This window comes from Chinchilla lanigera, unplaced genomic scaffold, assembly GCF_000276665.1.
Source record: "Chinchilla lanigera isolate Chin_1 unplaced genomic scaffold, ChiLan1.0 scaffold00099, whole genome shotgun sequence".
In the NCBI taxonomy this organism is placed as follows: Eukaryota; Metazoa; Chordata; class Mammalia; order Rodentia; family Chinchillidae; genus Chinchilla; species Chinchilla lanigera.
Genome location: NW_004955500.1, coordinates 6,724,665 through 6,729,409, shown reverse-complemented (window position 1 = coordinate 6,729,409; position 4,745 = coordinate 6,724,665). Strand labels below are relative to the sequence as shown.

Sequence of the window (4,745 nt, the reverse complement as noted above, 5' to 3'; positions counted from 1 at the left end):
CCCCCTGCTCTCTCCGCACTGATTCACGGGCTGGGCTCCTTCAAAAGCCTCTGACACTGCCGCATCCAGGCCGTCCAACTGCGTCTGCTCCAGCCCCTCCTCCGCCATGTACGCACTCACTCCTGGAACAGCAGAGCTAGAAAACAGCTTTGCACTCAGAAGAAATAAGCAGCAATGATCTAAACCAGCCTCCCTGTGTAGGAGATGAAAAAACTGAGGCTTTTAGAGAGGCTGTGACTTGGCCAATATCACACAGATTGGGAGTTGTTTAAAATAGTTGGCTTTGTAAGAGGCTTTCAAGTATAGCGTGCGTTTGTTTGGTTTCTTGCACACATTGTGATCAATATGAGGGCAGGGGCTGTGTTTTTGTTTTCATCTTTAAGGTCCACATACTGATATATGTGTGTGTGTGTGTGTGTGTGGTGTTGCCTGCCCAGGAGCAAGAGTGAGAAATTGCTATATTTCATATGCTATCAGGACAAAGATTTTAAAACTCACAGTGATACTTCTTTCAAGAGTCCAAGGGATGTTAAAAACAAAACAGAATACAAAGCTGTGGTGCAAACCTTTACATATATTATTTGTATGACTTCAGAACAGCCAAAATATTTCTATTACAAAATGGAGAACTGGAAAGGTCTGATCCAGAGCCGGGCGTTGTGGTGCGCACCTGTAACCCCAGCACTCTGGGAGCTAAAGGGGGAGGATCAAGAGTTTGAGCCCGGCCTGGGCAACTTAGTGAGACCCTATCTCAAAATGAAAGGGGCTGGAGATCTACTTCAGTGGGAAGGCCCTGGGCTTAACCCCTAGCATTGGAAACAGGGAAAAGAAAAAGGTAGAGTCCAGGAAGTTTGGCAGAACTGGGCCTAGAACTCCTGTTCCCCGACCTCAGGCCCAGCGTCAATACCCACAATGCTCCTCTTCCACCTCTCTGTCTGCACTCCTCACTGGGGAGCTGGACTGGGGAGGCGGTATCCTCTGACATCTTTCTCACTGGTTGTACCTGCTCCATCCTAGGGTTCAGGGGACTCTGTCTTTGGCTTCCTGCCCCTCCCCATCCTCTCTCCCTGGGTCTCCCCACCACACTGCTGGCACAGAGGCACATACCCATCTACTTAGAACTGCAGGTGTCTAGGGCAACAGACCACAGGGGAAACCGCATCACCTTTGTTGACTCTGGAGGGAGGTGAGGGGCCAGGGGAGGGACCTGCTTGGTTCTCCACCTGCCTCAGTCCCCAGGGTCATCTCCCCTCCCAAGCTGTGCCGTCCGGTCCCGCGGCATTTTCCTGGGGCATCCATTCAGCTATGCACAGGAGCACGTGCACCCCTCGTGTCAGACCCTGAACTCCTAAAAGGGCATCTGCCCTTCTGCATGCGCCCCAAAGCTACGTCTCAAGCACACACAGAACACTCACGCGGTTCCTGGATCCTGCCTATGCAAGGCAACAGAGGCATGACGATGGGGCCACGGGCCTGGGGTCAATGAGGCAGGAAACGCGCCGTCTACAGTGACACGCATATATCAACAGGGACTTCAAGAAGCCAGGCTACACTGGAGCAGGAGGCCCTGGCACGGCTTCTCCATTGTTCTGTTCTGGTAGGAGAAATTACATGGGCCCTGAGTCAGACACACTTGGGATCAAGTCACTTACCGCTCTGTGGCCTTGAGCAAATCATTTTATCTTTCTGAACGTTAGTTTGCTCGCTAAAACAATGGGAGTAATAACAACATATAAGTGAAAAGGCCTTGAACAGCACATGATGCATAGGAGACACTCAACAAATCCTAAATTATTTTTCCTCCCTCTCCCCACCCCTCCCTCTCTCCTCTACTTACTTCCTTCTACTTCTAATGTCTGGTGCCATGAAACTCTTTATTTGGCACTGGAGACCTGACCTCTCCTACTAATCTGTAAGGCCAAAACTCTATGAACTGGGATTAGATCCCAGGTCCAGAAACTGCGGCACAAGGCCTGACTCAGTCCTGAGCAGTGGCTGTCCACTCTGCCCTCCCTCGCAGAGGCCTTGGGGAGCAACACATCCCGAGGCCTCGTGGGGAGTACGTCAGATAAGTGCAGACTTCGAGAGGACTGGGGAGACTGCAGCCACCACATCCAAAAGGCTGGGCCAGGAGAGGCCTCAGAGTTCTGAGATTTAGACTTGACGACTTTCTGGAACTTTGAATCCTGGCACAAAGTAGGCAGTGAAATCAGCAACAATAAATATTCATGGAATGAATGAATTTAATGAACCAATAATATTCATGGAGTGAATGAATGGCCCTTGTAAGTTGCTCGTTGTGCAACTTTGATCAGGTTTCTTCATCTTCATGGTCTATACTTTATTCATGAGCACAACAAAGATTATTGTTAAGAATAAATGATCTAATGTTTGTCCAGGAGCTAGCATAGGCTGCTACATGGTAAACAACTGGCAAAAGACTAAGGAAAGAAAGAGAAGGTCGAGTAGGTCCAGAGCCCCAAAGAGGAGCTTTGTACTAGCCAAAGACCTCCGGGAGACTTGAGGAAGCCCAGGTAGGTTCTCTGGGGCCAGCCCCTGTGCCAGGTGTTTAGCTGAAAAGGCCGTGAGACCCAGATTTGGAAGGCTTTCCTGACTTTCCCTTGGTAACCAGGGGAGAAGGGAGAGAGGCAGCCTGCAGTTTTCTCTCTCAAGCCTCTAAGGGCTCCTGGAGGTTCTCTAACACAGCAGGGAACCTAAGATTTAAAAACTGGCTTAAGACTCCACCACAGAGCAGGGCTTGGTGGAATTGTAAATGAATCTAGCAGGGGACAGACGGGCACAGCCCAGCATCCCAGAGGCAGGTCACACATGCCGTCTTCCCCTCTACCTATATTTTGGGGACAGTGAGTCCCATGTTGGGTACTATGGGGATAGTCAGGCTCTGCTCAGATCATTCAGAAGTCAGCGATCAGGTTAAAAAGAAAAGGCAAACAAATATATGAATGATGCACCTGGTAGCAGAGGCCTGACTTCAGAACAGAAATAGCTACAAGCAAAGCTAGAAGTGGGCGGAGGGGCGGGCACTGTGGGACTTCATGAGGGGGACAGCAGGAAGCTGGGGTCTGCTGTAGCAGCAGTTTTTCTAGAGGCCGTGAGCCTCAGGAGGGTTTTGGAAGGAGGATGATTTTGGCCTGAAGGGGAGGGCTGGGGCAACATACCTGGGCTGACAGAGCGGGCATCTTCAGAGTCACATGGGTAGTCACGGGGCAGAAGGGTACACTGAGGTGTTCAGCTGGAGGCTGGTCCTGGAAGGCCACGCACTCTATCTCACCTGAACTCAGCCTGAATCTTGCGCGATACACTACAAGAAACACAGCCGTGGTGCAGGCATAGCTAGACCACGGCTGGAGCACTCAAGCTGGGCATCCATTCTTGAACGTTGCTGAGGAAAAAGGAAGAGGGCAGACCAGGTGGTGAAGGTCGGCGAAGAGAAAGACCAACAGGGTCCTGCCCAGGAAGGAAAGCAGCCCTCTGGCTGTGGCAGGAGCCTGGGAGGCATTCATTTCGGAGGGAAGGAGAGGACCAGGGCAAGGGTGGGAACGTAGGGCACGGACGGACGTGATGGGAAGCAGCTAGCTGTCCAGTCTGGCTGGAATAACAGTAGTAACATCAGCAACAGACATCACCGGGCAGTAAGTACCCCAGACCCTGGGCAGGGATGTGTGCAGGAGGGCTTGGAGGCTGGGAGAGGAGTTTGTGAGGGCCAGCTAGCAAATACAGAGTGATTCCATCCACTGCTCAGTGAGCTCCGGCACAGGAAAGGAATAAAAGAGGAAGCCCTGTGCCAGCCAAGTATTACAGGTAGCGAGGGGCGGCCCGGCCTGAGCCCCCACGCCGGGAACGAGAAATCTGTGGTCAGAAGTTCACCTTCAGCATGGCCGAGCCCTTCTGCGCCCCTGTGGACTCTCGCTTCTAACCGGGGTCTGCCTCAGTTTTCCCCCTGTAGAGACTGTGGGGGTTCCTAGAATTGAGGGAGTAGGATGGGCTCGGAAGGAAGCTGTTCGCTGGTGTCCAATGGACCTCACACTGCAGGCGAACCCAGTGCTCCGGGGTCAGAGACCTCCCCAAGTCCCGGGAGCTTTCTGACCCAGCAGACTGCGGGAGGCCGACCGGCCGATGGCCCAGGCCAGGAGCACAATGGGGAGGTCCTCAGCCCCTGACCCCTGAATCTGACCTCTCCAGCCTAAAGCGGTGCGTGCGCGCGCGGAGCCATCCCTGCACCGAGTTTATTAGCTGAGGGAGGGCTGGAGGCGGCTGCATTCCGACTCACAGACTGGAACATTTCTGTGATCCGCCGTAATGCACTGGGGGACACTGGGCACATTGCTGAAGTTTGACTCATAGGGACCGGGAGGGGGAAGGGGGTGTGGAGGCAGAGGAATGGGAGGAAGAGAGGAAGAGGAGCGGAGGGAAGGAAATCCCCTGAGACATTTCCTTAAAAAAGGAAAACCTCCAAAAACTCCGCACCGCCCCATCCCCCTTTTCTTTTAATAGGAACAGGCTGGCCCCTTCTGCTCCCCTCGGCAGGCAGGGGGGTGCCAGCGGGGGAGGGCCGGGCAGCCATTCAAATCGGATCCTGGAACTTCCCCGAGGCAGTCGTGCGTGCATGTGTGTGCGTGTGCGTGCGTGTGTGTCCGTCTGGGAGCTTCGCGTGGGACCGTGCACGGGGCTGCCGGCGCGCCCGCGGTGCCCCCGCGCGGCTGTTTGCTCGCGAGCGGGGTGCG

At 53.7% G+C, this 4,745-nt stretch overlaps 1 long non-coding RNA gene across 1 annotated transcript; it reads right to left on the bottom strand.

The window, feature by feature from the left end:
• Nucleotides 1-494: 494 nt before the first annotated feature.
• LOC102021687 lies at nucleotides 495-4,739 on the bottom strand. The gene is made up of 4 exons (XR_001231489.1): nucleotides 3,889-4,739; nucleotides 3,180-3,403; nucleotides 1,416-1,594; nucleotides 495-693 (listed from the first exon to the last, which is right to left on the bottom strand). It is a non-coding gene; the product is annotated as an uncharacterized LOC102021687 (long non-coding RNA).
• Nucleotides 4,740-4,745: the final 6 nt, after the last annotated feature.